This window comes from Schistocerca cancellata, chromosome 8 (assembly GCF_023864275.1).
Source record: "Schistocerca cancellata isolate TAMUIC-IGC-003103 chromosome 8, iqSchCanc2.1, whole genome shotgun sequence".
Taxonomy (NCBI): Eukaryota; Metazoa; Arthropoda; class Insecta; order Orthoptera; family Acrididae; genus Schistocerca; species Schistocerca cancellata.
The window spans coordinates 579213074-579226408 of NC_064633.1; the positions used below are offsets into that span (position 1 = coordinate 579213074).

General features: G+C 49.4%; 1 protein-coding gene and 1 pseudogene across 1 annotated transcript in view; one reads left to right on the forward strand and one right to left on the reverse strand.

The window, feature by feature from the left end:
- The window catches only part of LOC126094783 (uncharacterized), a 207693-nt gene that overhangs the window by 105649 nt on the left and 88709 nt on the right, over nucleotides 1-13335 (reverse strand). The gene's annotated exons all lie outside the window — the stretch shown is intronic.
- Nucleotides 9689-9806, forward strand: LOC126095804 (5S ribosomal RNA; annotated as a pseudogene).

A 13335-nucleotide genomic window follows, 5' to 3' on the forward strand; every position in this document is an offset into this window, starting at 1 on the left:
GCGTGAGGTCTCCACAGTACATCGATGTTGTCGCCAGTGGTCGGCGGAAGGTGCACGTGCCCGTCGACCTGGGATCGGACCGCAGTGACGCACGGATGCACGCCAAGACCGTAGGATCCAACGCAGTGCCGTAGGGGACCGCACCGCCACTTCCCAGCAAATTAGGGACACTGTTGCTCCTGGGATATCGGCGAGGACCATTCGCAACCGTCTTCATGAAGCTGGGCTACGGTTCCGCACACCGTTAGGCCGTCTTCCGCTCACGCCCCAACATCGTGCAGCCCGCCTCCAGTGGTGTCGCGACAGGCGTGAATGGAGAGACGAATGGAGACGTGTCGTCTTCAGCGATGAGAGTCGCTTCTGCCTTGGTGCCAATGATGGTCGTATGCGTGTTTGGCGCCGTGCAGGTGAGCGCCACAATCAGGACTGCATACGACCGAGGCACACAGGGCCAACACCCGGCATCATGGTGTGGGGAGCGATCTCCTACACTGGCCGTACACCACTGGTGATCGTCGAGGGGACACTGAATAGTGCACGGTACATCCAAACCGTCATCGAACCCACCGTTCTACCATTCCTAGACCGGCAAGGGAACTTGCTGTTCCAACAGGACAATGCACGTCCGCATGTATCCCGTGCCACCCAACGTGCTCTAGAAGGTGTAAGTCAACTACCCTGGCCAGCAAGATCTCCGGATCTGTCCCCCATTGAGCATGTTTGGGACTGGATGAAGCGTCGTCTCACGCGGTCTGCACGTCCAGCACGAACGCTGGTCCAACTGAGGCGCCAGGTGGAAATGGCATGGCAAGCCGTTCCACAGGACTACATCCAGCATCTGTACGATCGTCTCCATGGGAGAATAGCAGCCTGCATTGCTGCGAAAGGTGGATATACACTGTACTAGTGCCGACATTGTGCATGCTCTGTTGCCTGTGTCTATGTGCCTGTGGTTCTGTCAGTGTGATCATGTGATGTATCTGCCCCCAGGAATGTGTCAATAAAGTTTCCCCTTCCTGGGACAATGAATTCACGGTGTTCTTATTTCATTTTCCAGGAGTGTACAATGGTTGAAACTTTCATTTGTATTCTGAGTGCCCCCATGAAGACATTTAGTAAGCAAAACAGGGTCACTCAGGTCTCTAAAAATTGGTTTTATTTCATTCATAACAGGCTCGGGAAGAGAATGCTTACGGTGGTATATTTGACCACTTTCTTTCGATTTTTGGTAACCACACGAAAGAATCTGCTTCTTTAGGGCAAAGTCTGTGAACATGATGGTCATCTGTGGACAACTTATGAAAGTAGGTGGCCCATACAGCTTTTCTCATTGCTGTTACATCATTCAGAGGTGCAGTTCGTCTAATGGCTAGTTCATAATAACTCTGAAGAAGGTCTATTTCAGTTTCTGTCAATCTGCCTCGGTCAGACAGAGATTTTCCCCCAGGTAGCAACTTTCCTTTCATTTATCTTCGTTGCTTCCTCAATCCGGCACCCATTGTGTTTTGCACATGTCCACAACGTGCACCGTTACCCGATATTGCCACTATTTTGCAGGACGAATGGTATAAGCTTACCTTGATAACTGTACAGGACCTGTTTTCATCTGTTCCAAGACTGGAAGCTGTTTTGAATGCTAACATGTTTCCTACACATTATTACGCACGGTAATGTGTTGTGTCATTGATGTTTGCACACTTTTGTCCAACCGAGCGGATGCGTCCGTCGCAAACCTGTACACAGAACTGTGAGTCCTCTGAAGGGACGCGATGCCACCCCTGTGTGTGCAGTGTCGTTGGGATTGCCGCTGTCGGTGCTGACGTGTCGAGAGAAGCCGCAACAGCGTTTGTCGTGCTGACAGCTCGCGGCTCTCCACACATCACCACACTGCCCCTTTGGATACATAATTGTCTCGCTGCAGACAAGCCCATTTTCCGACTCAATTTAGGTGACGTTCGTGTACGAACCTGCACGGCCGAGCGAGCATTACGTCTTTGGACTCCTGAAGCCATCGATTCCATATTCGCGTGACAGTCGTGGGATCCCGAACAACGCGAACACCAATAACGCAGAACGGTGAATCTCATTCTCGATGGGACACAAACTGAAGGCGTTCCACCTCCTTACACGAGGCATATGCAGAGCGTAGACACCTATTGTCTGCCGTCTAGCTAATATCGTAATCGTTTCACATCGGAGCATGTACTACATTACGTGTCAGTTTGGCATTTGTTGGAAGCTAAATTCTTATGTTGCCTTTTCAAATGGTTCAAATGGCTCTGAGCACTATGCGACTTAACTTCTGATGTCATCAGTCGCCTAGAACATAGAACTAATTAAACCTAACTAACCTAAGGACATCACACACATCCATGCCCGAGGCAGGATTCGAACCTGCGACCGTAGCGGTCACGCGATTCCAGACTGAAGCGCCTTTAACAGCACGGCCACACCGGCCGGCTGTTGCCGTTTCATTGGTCATTTGTGTGTTTGAACAGAAGCGATGACTATATACACGCTACTGGCCATTAAAATTGCTACACCACGAAGACGACGTGCTACAGACGCGAAATTTAACCGACAGGAATACGGTACTGTGATATGCAAATGATTAGCTTTCCAGAGCATTCACACAAGGTTGGCGCCGGTGGAGACACCTACAACGTGCTGAATGGGGAAAGTTTCCAACCGATATCTCATACACAAACGGCAATTGACCGGCGTTGTATGGCGAAACGTTGTTGTGATGCCTCGTGTAAGGAGGAGAAATGCGTACCATCACGTTTCCGGCTTTGATAAAGGTCGGATTGTAGAATATCGCGATTGCGGTTTATCGTATCGCGACATTGCTGCTCGCGTTGGTCGAGATCCAATGACTGTTAGCAGAATATGGAATCGGTGGGTTCAGGAGGGTAATACGGAACGCCGTGCTGGATCCCAACGGCTTCGTATCACTAGCAGTCGAGATGACAGGCATCTTATCCGCATGGCGTAACGGATCGTGCAGCCACGTCTCGATCCCTTAGTCAACAGATGGGGACGTTTGCAAGACATCAACCATCTGCACGAACAGGTCGACGACGTTTGCAGCAGCATGGACTACCAGCTCGGAGACCATGGCTGCAATTACCATTGAAGCTACATCACAGACAGGAGAGCCTCCGATGGTGTACTCGACGACGAACCTGGGTGCACGAATGGCAAAACGTCATTTTTTTCGGATGAATCCAGGTTTTGTTTCCAGCGTCATGATGGTCGCATCCATGTTTTGCGACATCGCGGTGAACGCACATTGGAAACGTGTATTCGTCATCACCATACTGGCGTATCACCCAGCGTCTTGGTATGGGGTGCCACTGGTTACACGTCTCGGTCACCTCTTGTTCGCATTGACGGCACTTTGAACAGTGGACGTTACATTTCAGATGTGTTACGACCCGTGGCTCTACCCTTCATTCGATCCCTGCGAAACCCTACATTTGAGCAGGATAATGCATGACCGCATGTTGCAGGTCCTGTACGTGCCTTTCTGGATACAGAAAATGTTCGACTTCTGCCCTGGCCAGCACATTCTCCCGATATCTCACCAACTGAAAACGTCTGGTCAATGGTGGCCGAGCAACTGGCTCGTCACAACACGCCAGTCACTACTCTTGATGAACTGTGGTATTGTGTTGAAGCTGCATGGGCAGCTGTACCTGTACACGCCATCCAAGCTCTGACTCAATGCCCAGGCGTATCAAGGCCGTTATTACGGCCAGAGGCGGTTGTTCTGGGTACTGATTTCTCAGGATCTATGCACCCAAATTGCGTGAAAATGAAAACACATGTCAGTTCTAGTATGATATATTTGTGCAATGAATACCCGCTTATTATATTCATTTCTTCTTGGTGTAGCCGTTTTAATGGCCAGTAGTGTATTTCGGTGAAATGTTTATTTAAACAGCGGTTGCGTTCTTAGAGAAGGTGGTTAACTAGCATGACTGTAATGCGAGGAAAATAAATATATTTCGGCGAAATGTTTGTTTAAACCGAGATTGCGTTCTGAGATGTAAGTAGGCTGTTTATGTTTTCTTATTGGCAACGTTACGTAGCGCTCTGTACGAAAATCACTGGCTGTGCTGTGTGCAGTCTGTGGCTACTTTGCATTGTTGTCTGCCATTGTAGTGTTTGGCAGCGGCAGCTGGATGTGAACAGCGCGTAGCGTTGCGCAGTTGGAGGTGAGCCGCCAGCGGTGGTGGATGTAGGAAATGAGATGGCGGATTTTTGAGTACAGAATGGATATTATGAACTGCTATGTATATTATGCTTTTTCAACACTATTAAGGCAAAATACATTGTTTGTTCTCTATTAAAATCTTTCATTTGCTAACTATGCCTATCAGTAGTTAGTGCCTTCCGTAGTTTGAATCTTTTATTTTGCTGGCAGTAGTGGCGCTCGCTGTATTGCAGTAGTTCCAGTAACGGAGATTTTTGGTGAGGTAAGTGATTTGTGAAAGGTACAGATTAATGTTAGTCAGAGGCATTCTTTTGCAGGGATTTTTAAAAGTCAGATTGCGTTGTGCTAAAAATATTGTGTGTCAGTTTAAGCACAGTCGTGTATAATTAGAAGGTGGTTAAACCCTACGTGCGGTCCAACGAGTTGGGCAAAAGTGCTGAAGATGCCTTTACTGAGGCCCAGCAGCGGCCGGGAGCTGGCTTGTGTTTTGTGGCGTTTGAACTCTGTGGCGGGGCGCACACGGGAGGCAAACGTCAGAGGCGGGTCGGTGGCTGCGCGGCGCGGATTAGCCGCTCTGCTGCGCCGCACGTGTGTGTGTGTGTGTGTGTGTGTGTCAGAGGGCGCGCCACAGCGCAGGGCACGGCAGACCGCAGCGGGCCGCGGCGAGGCTTTGTGGCGCCGGCCTCGCAGGACCCAGCCAGCCAGTCAGACACACTCTACCCCTGCCCCGCCACCGGCAATTGGGGTTGCACGCTGTGGTCTCGGCTCAAAGTCCTCGCTTGAGGCCAGAACTACAATAAAACGAGGTGTGTTTGGTAAAAGGTATCGTCTGAAACAAAAATAAAACGTGTAGCCTGCTTTCCATAGTATTATTTTTGAAACTTCCTGGCAGATTAGAACTGTGTGCCGGACCGAGACTCGAACTCGGGACCTTTGCCTTTCGCGGGCAAGCACTCTACCAACTGAGCTACCCAAGCACGACTCACGCCCCATCCTCACAGCTTTACATCTGCCAGTACCTCGTCTCCACCTTTCAAACTTTGCAGAAGCTCTCCTGCAAACGTTGCAGAACTACAATAAAACGAGGTGTGTTTGGTAAAAGGTACCGTCTGAAATAAAAATAAAACATGTAGCCTGCTTCCCACGGTATTATTTTTGAAACTTCCTGGCAGATTAGAACTGTGTGCCGGACCGAGACTCGAACTCGGGACCTTTGCCTTTCGCGGGCAAGTACTCTACCAACTGAGCTACCCAAGCACGACTCAGCCCCATCCTCACAGCTTTACATCTGCCAGTACCTCGTCTCCACCTTCCAAACTTTCCAGAAGCTCTCCTGCAAACGTTGCAGAACTACAATAAAACGAGGTGTGTTTGGTAAAAGGTTTCGTCTGAAATAAAAATAAAACATGTAGCCTGCTCTCCACAGTATTATTTTTGAAACTTCCTGGCAAATTAGAACTGTGTGCCGGACCGAGACTCGAACTCGGGACCTTTGCCTTTCGCGGGCAAGTACTCTACCAACTGAGCTACCCAAGCACGACTCACGCCCCATCCTCACAGCTTTACATTTGCCAGTACCTCGTCTCCACCTTCCAAACTTTCCAGAAGCTCTCCTGCAAACGTTGCAGAACTACAATAAAACGAGGTGTGTTTGGTAAAAGGTATCGTCTGAAATAAAAATAAAACATGTAGCCTGCTTCCCACGGTATTATTTTTGAAACTTCCTGGCAGATTAGAACTGTGTGCCGGACCGAGACTCGAACTCGGGACCTTTGCCTTTCGCGGGCAAGTACTCTACCAACTGAGCTACCCAAGCACGACTCACGCCCCATCCTCACAGCTTTACATCTGCCAGTACCTCGTCTCCTACCTTCCAAGCTTTCCAGAAGCTCTCCTGCGAACGTTGCAGAACTACAATAAAACGAGGTGTGTTTGGTAAAAGGTATCGTCTGAAATAAAAATAAAACATGTAGCCTGCTTCCCACGGTATTATTTTTGAAACTTCCTGGCAGATTAGAACTGTGTGCCGGACCGAGACTCGAACTCGGGACTTTTGCGTTTCGCGGGCAAGTACTCTGCCAACTGAGATACCCAACCACGACTCACGCCCCATCCTCACAGCTTTACATCTGCCAGTACCTCGTCTCCACCTTCCAAACTTTCCAGAAGCTCTCCTGCGAACGTTGCAGAACTACAATAAAACGAGGTGTGTTTGGTAAAAGGTATCGTCTGAAATAAAAATAAAACATGTAGCTTGCTTTCCACGGTATTATTTTTGAAACTTCCTGGCAGATTAGAACTGTGCGCCGGACCCAGACTCGAACTCGGGACCTTTGCCTTTCGCGGGCAAGTACTCTGCCAACTGAGCTACCCAAGCACGACTCACGCCCCATCCTCACACCTTCACATCTGCCAGTACCTCGTCTCCTACCTTCCAAACTTTACAGAAGCTCTCCTGCAAACCTTGCAGAACTAGCACTCCTGAAAGAAAGGATATTGCGGAGACATGGCTTAGCCACAGCCTGCGGGATGTTTCCAGAATGTGATTTTTCACTCTGCAGCGGAGTGTGCGCTGATATGAAACTTCCTGGCAGATTAAAACTGTGTGCTGGCAAGCTGTGAGGAGGGGGCGTGAGTCGTGCTTGGGTAGCTCAGTTGGTAGAGCACTTGCCCGCGAAACGCAAAAGTTCCCGAGTTTGAGTCTCGGTCCGGCACACAGTTTTAATCTGCCAGGAAGTTTCATATCAGCGCACACTCCGCTGCAGAGTGAAAATCTCTTTCTAGTATTATTTTTACTAAAATGTAGACTTTCACGGCCGGAAATGTCATGTCCATTATAATTATCCGGGCTGTTATGCCGTGGTCGATTGATGAATTCTGTTTCAATTCCCAACGTTTCGTCCCAGTCTGCGGGGGACATCTTCAAGGGGTCTGTAGTGACGTACAGGGTACTGCAAAATCTAGGGTTTTCCTGCCGTTCGTTAAAAATGTAACGGGAAGAATAGGGACGATCTTGACAAAGCGGAATATTACCGTAATTTACAAGCCCACCAATAAGATACAGGTATACCTTAAGCCTGCCAAGGACGCTCGCAAATCACTGGAAAAAGCTGGAGTGTATAGGATCCCATGCACCTGTGGAGATGTTAATGTCGGTGACACTAAGAGAACTGTTTCAAAACGTTTGGAAGAGCACAAGGGCAATTGTAGAAGACGGGGAAACGGAACGATCACCTGTTGCGGAGCATGCGTTCCAGCCAGGTAACCACCATATTCGTTTCGAGGAGATGCAAGTACTAGCGGCCACAAGCGGATATTACGAAAGGCACTACAGGGAGGCAATCGAAATCGCCAAACACCCTGATAATTTCAATCGAAAGGAGGAGGGCGTGAAATTAGACGGTATATGGATGCCGGTTTGAAGAAGATGTGTACCACCCGTCTACCATTGGGTGATGGCAACGGCGATCTACGGCGACGGACAGCGGCCAATTGCACTGACGTTTTCAAAACACGTGACGTCACGCCTCGGCGCGGGAGCGCGCGGACAGGGAATTTAGCGGCAGTCAGTAGAGAGCCAGTCGGTGTGTTGGACCTTCCATCGAGCTACAGACCCCCTTGAAGATGTCCCCCGCAGACGGGGACGAAACGTTGGGAATTGACACAGAATTCATCAACCGACCACAGCATAACAGCCCGTATAATTATAATGGACATAGTATTATTTTTACATGAAAACCTGTACTTTAACCCACTTTTCCACATAATTCTCACCGATATTAAGGCATTTATCACCGTGCAGGTACGGCCGAGTTGGGATTGAGGCGGGATTCGGTCATCCGGGTTTTGCAGCAGCTTTTGAAAATGAAGACCGTGACCAGACGAATGCCTGTCACAAGAGGGGTTTTGCCTCCTTACCTTACTGGTAAGGCATAAAAATTACGCGTCCTGTGGCGTAAGGGGGCTGCTGCAGCAGACAGGGCGCACGATCTACATCTACAGCTACATTTATACTCCGCAAGCCACCCAACGGTGTGTGGCGGAGGGCACTTGACATGCCACTGTCATTACCTCTCTTTCCAGATCCAGTCGCGTCTGGTTTGCGGGAAGAACGACTGCCGGAAAGCCTCCGTGCCCGCTCGAATCTATCTAATTTTAAATTCGTGATCTGCTCGGGAGGTATAAGGAGGTGGGAGCAATATATTCGATACCTCATCCAGAAACGCACCCTCTCGAAACCTGGCGAGCAAGCTACACCGCGATGCAGAGCGCGTCTCTTGCAGAGTCTACCACTTGAGTTTGCTAAACATCTCCGTAACGCTATCACGCTTACCAAATAACCCTGTGACGAAACGCGCCGCTCTTCTTTGGATCTACTCTTCTCCTCCGTCAACCCGACCTGCTACGGATCCCACACTGATGAGCAATACTCGAGTATAGGTGGAACGAGTGTCTTGTAAGCCACCTCCATTGTTGATGGACTACATTTTCTAAGGACTCTCCCAATGAATCTCAACCTGGCACCCGCCTTACCAACAACTAATTTTACTTGATCATTTCACTTCAAATCGTTCCGTACACATACTCCCAGATATTTTACAGAAGTAACTGCAACCAGTGTTTGCTCCACTATCATATAATCATACAATAAAGGATCCTTCTTTCTATGTATTCGGAATACATTACAGTTGTCAATGTTTGGGGTCAGTTGCCACTCCCTGCACCAAGTGCCTATCCGCTGCAGATCTTCCTGCATTTCGCTGCAATTTTCTAATGCTGCAACTTCTCTGTATACTACAGCATCATCCGCGAAAAGCCGCATGGAACTTCGGTGCCCTACAAGAGGAGCTCGGAAACACGTCCCCTACGTGACAGTTTCTGGCCCTCCGATTGGCTGGCAGTGGGGCACCTCGACGCTACCCTCTGTTAGCAGTGCTTTCGCAATAGCTTCCCCTGGCCGGCAGTGCCCGATGTGGAACGCTCTCCACGCGAACTGAGCGTAAGCAGGTGTGTGTGTGTGACAGCACCCAGCACCCGCTGCTGCGCCGACCCGGACACGGCCTCTGTTTCCTCATAAGGCGTACCCTCGGGATCGCGACAATATAAACGAACTGAAATAAATAAAAATGAAAAAAGTCCCATAACCCTGTCAATAATCGATTCACTCTAACTACTCACGACAAACACAGTATCGTACAATCAACTTTTGAATACCACCTTCGTAGATATCTGACGCCTCAGCATAACTTACGATAATTTAAGCGTTCTGTAACAATTGCATAAAGCACACTTCTTGACACTTGTGAAGTATGGATGGTACTGAAATTGGTAAATTTAAAGATGGCCGAACGAACGCGCATAATGGGGAACGAAGTGGACGCCCTACGCCCTTCAGTCATTACTGACGATTTGGTGCAGAAAGTAGATGAAAAACAGAGAGAAAACATACGCTTTATGATTTCAACGTTAGGCAACGGCCTTGCCGCAGTGGATACACCGGTTCCCGTGAGATCACCGCAGTTAAGCACTGTCGGGCGTGGGCGGCACTTGGATGGGTGACTATCCAGGCCGCCATGTGCTGTTGCCATTTTTCGGGGTGCACTCAGCCTCGTGAGGCCAACTGAGGAGCTACTCGACCGAATAGTAGCGGCTTCGGTCAAGAATGCCATCATAACGGCCGGGAGAGCGGTGTGCTGACCCCACGCCCCTCCTATCAGCATCCTCCACTGAGGATGACACGGCGGTCGGATGGTCCCGGCAGGCCACGAGTGGCCTGACGATGAAGTGCTTTATGATTTCAACGTTATGTCATGAGTTTCCTCAAGTGTCACGAACTGCGCTTTATGCAACTGTTGCGTAATGACGCGGCAAATTTGTACGAAGATGGTATTCGAGAGCTGATTTTACGATGCGGTAAGTGCCGGAATATTGATGGGAATTACATAGAAAAGTATATTAATGTACAGGCTTTCACGTAAAAAATTAAATTGTCTACAAAAGTCTACTTGTTGTACTTTTATTATTTACTTAAAAACACACCTCATGATACCCTTCTATTGGCGAATACTGCACCTATTAGTTTCCTGGTAATGGACAGTTTCTTGAAAAGAGATTACAGCATGAAATCAGCATCGTAAGACACGAAAAATAGAAAGCAGTGGAAGCAAGTCAGAAGGTGCTTAACGACTTAGACTAGCAAATGAGAGCCTAAAGCAGTACATGAGTCTCGCAATTTGGACAGGAAACCAACTCACTATGTCCCTAGTAGAAATGACGCAAATTACACAATGACAACAAATGGTTCAAATGGCTCTGAGCACTATGTGACTTCAAATCTGAGGTCATCAGTCCCCTAGAACTTAGATCTACTTAAACCTAACTAACCTAGGGACATCACACACATCCATGCCCGGGGCAGGATTCGAACCTGCGACTGTAGCGCTCTCGCGGTTCCACACTGAAGCGCCTAGAACCGCTCGGCCAAACCGGCCGGCACAATGACAACAGCTAGACAAGTGTTTCTGGAAGGGAGAAATTTTCCTAACCTTCAATATAAATTGAAATGTTAGGAAGGTATTTCTTAAGTTATTCGTGTGGAATGTTGGCTTCTACAAAACCGAAGCGTGAGCAGTAAACTGTTCAGAAAGGAAGGGGATAGAAGCTTTGGAAACGGGGTGCTACAGGAGAGTGTTGACAAACAGATTGGTGCATAGGATTACCAGTGGACAGGAAGTGAACGGGACTCGGGTGAGAGGAATAACCGAGACAGCAGGTGGGTGGGGCCACGCCTCCCACCCCCTGTCCTTTATAATGAAGGTGTTAAGTTGCGAACAGCACCCGCTGTTCATAGGGGTGCTCCCGCTGAAACGGAGAACAGGGCAAACTGCATCTAAAAGCGATTAAAACAGGGTAAAAGGGGGCAAAGGAGGTGCGGCCGCATGCGGCTGGATACGCCCCAACGACAACCACCCTGCCCCCGCAGTTTACAACCTCGTATCTGACCCCGAAGGCGGGTCTGGTATAATTGCCCACGCTAGTGTATCGTGTGCAGCCTACATTCATTTGAACGTGCTCACTGTATTCGAGGCCCCCTGTCCACCTACAGTTTTTACGCCTCACGCTCCCCTCCAGTGGCAAATTGACGATTCCTTAATGCGTCATGATGTCCACTAGTGTAGGATGCACCAGGCCACACTATTGTAAACGAAACAATTTCTGAATTCTTAAAGGATCGACACGCAGAAAATAAGGCTCAGTGCGTATAACTTGTCTCCCCGGATATATTTAAAACTGTGTTACAACTGCTGCATCCGTTCTTACACTACTGGCCATAAAAATTATCGTCTCGCGACATTGCTGCTCGCGTTGGTCGAGATCCAATGACTGTCAGCAGAATATGGAATCGGTGGGATCAGGAGGGTAATACGGAACGCCGTGCTGGATCCCAACGGCCTCGTATCACTAGCAGTCGAGATGACAGGCATCTTATCCGCATGGCTGTAACGGGTCGTGCAGCCACGTCTCGATCCGTGAGTCAACAGATGGGGACGTTTGCAAGAAAACAACCATCTGCACGAACAGTTCGACGACGTTCGCAGCAGCATGGACTATCAGCTCGGAGACCACGGCTGCAGTTACTCTTGACGCTGCATCACAGACAGCCCATGCGATGGTGTATTCAACGACGAACCTGGGTGCACGAATGGCAAAACGTCACTTTTTCGGATGAATCCAGGTTCTGTTTACAGCATCATGATGGTCGCATCCGTGTTTGGCGACATCGCGGTGAACGCACATTGGAAGCGTGTATTCGTCATCGCCATGCTGGCGTATCACCCTGCGTGATGGTATGGGGTGCCATTGCTTACACGTCTCGGTCGCCTCTTGTTCGCACTGACGGCACTTTGAACAGTGGACGTTACATTTCAGATGTGTTACGACCCGTGGCTCTACCCTTCATTCGATCCCTGCGAAACTCTACATTTCAGCAGGATAATGCAGGTCTTTTCTGGATACAGAAAATGTTCGACTGCTGCCCTGGCCAGCCACATTCTCCAGGTCTCTCACCAATTGAAAATGTCTGGTCAATGGTGGCCGAGCAACTGGCTCGTCACAACACGCCACTCACTACTCTCGCTGAACTGTGGCATCGTGTTGAAGCTGCATGGGCAACTGTACCTGTACACGCCATCCAAGCTCCGTTTGACTCAATGCCTAGGGGTATCAGGGCCGTTATTACGGCCAGAGGTGGTTGTTCTGGGTACTGATTTCTCAGGATCTATGCACGCAAATTGCGTGAAAATGTAATCACATGTCAGTTCTAGTATAATATATTTGTCCAATGAATACCCGTGTATCATCTTCATTTCTTATCGGTGTAGCAATTTTAATGGCCAGTAGTGTATAATGTTGGCGGCCTTGAATTTCAGATTCGCGTACGGAAAAAGTGATTTTAGCACGCCGTCAAATGCAGATACCGGGCACAGCCACTGATAATTTCACTTAATAATATGTTGGTCATACTGTGGTACTTTAAATATTAGGCCCGTGTTGATGTTAGTTTTAGCTCTATCGGAGTGTAGAAGTCTTTGGCGGTCAGGATTTGGAGTGCGTGGACAGATAGAGGCCGATACTGAATATATCTCTGCCCACCTTCCCAGAAGAGAAAAGCCACAGCGGTAAACAAAAATAGATCACGTATCCGCAACGCAGCGAGTAAGGGACGTGACGTCGATGAACCCGACAGGAGCCGCAGGAGGGGACGCGCACCGTCTCATCTCCTGCAGGTCGCGCGGCAAGCGTGTGGGAGCGGCGCCGCTGGCGGCAAAAGGGCCTGTAATAAGTTTGTTTAGTAATTCCATTCATTAGGCTGGGACGCGCCGGGCGGGCCGCAACGGTACACGGAATTATCCTCGTCCAGAAGTGGACGAGGCAGGAAGAGACAGAGAGAGAGAGAGAGAGAGAGAGAGAGAGAGAGAGGGAGGGAGGGAGAGGAACAGGAACAGGAACAGGAAGAGGCAGGGCAGGGCAGAGTCCTGTGGGAGCGGCGCGGCGCATTCCACAGAGAGGGGCGGCCAGAGCCCACACACACCACGCGCCGGACACTTGGCGGAGGG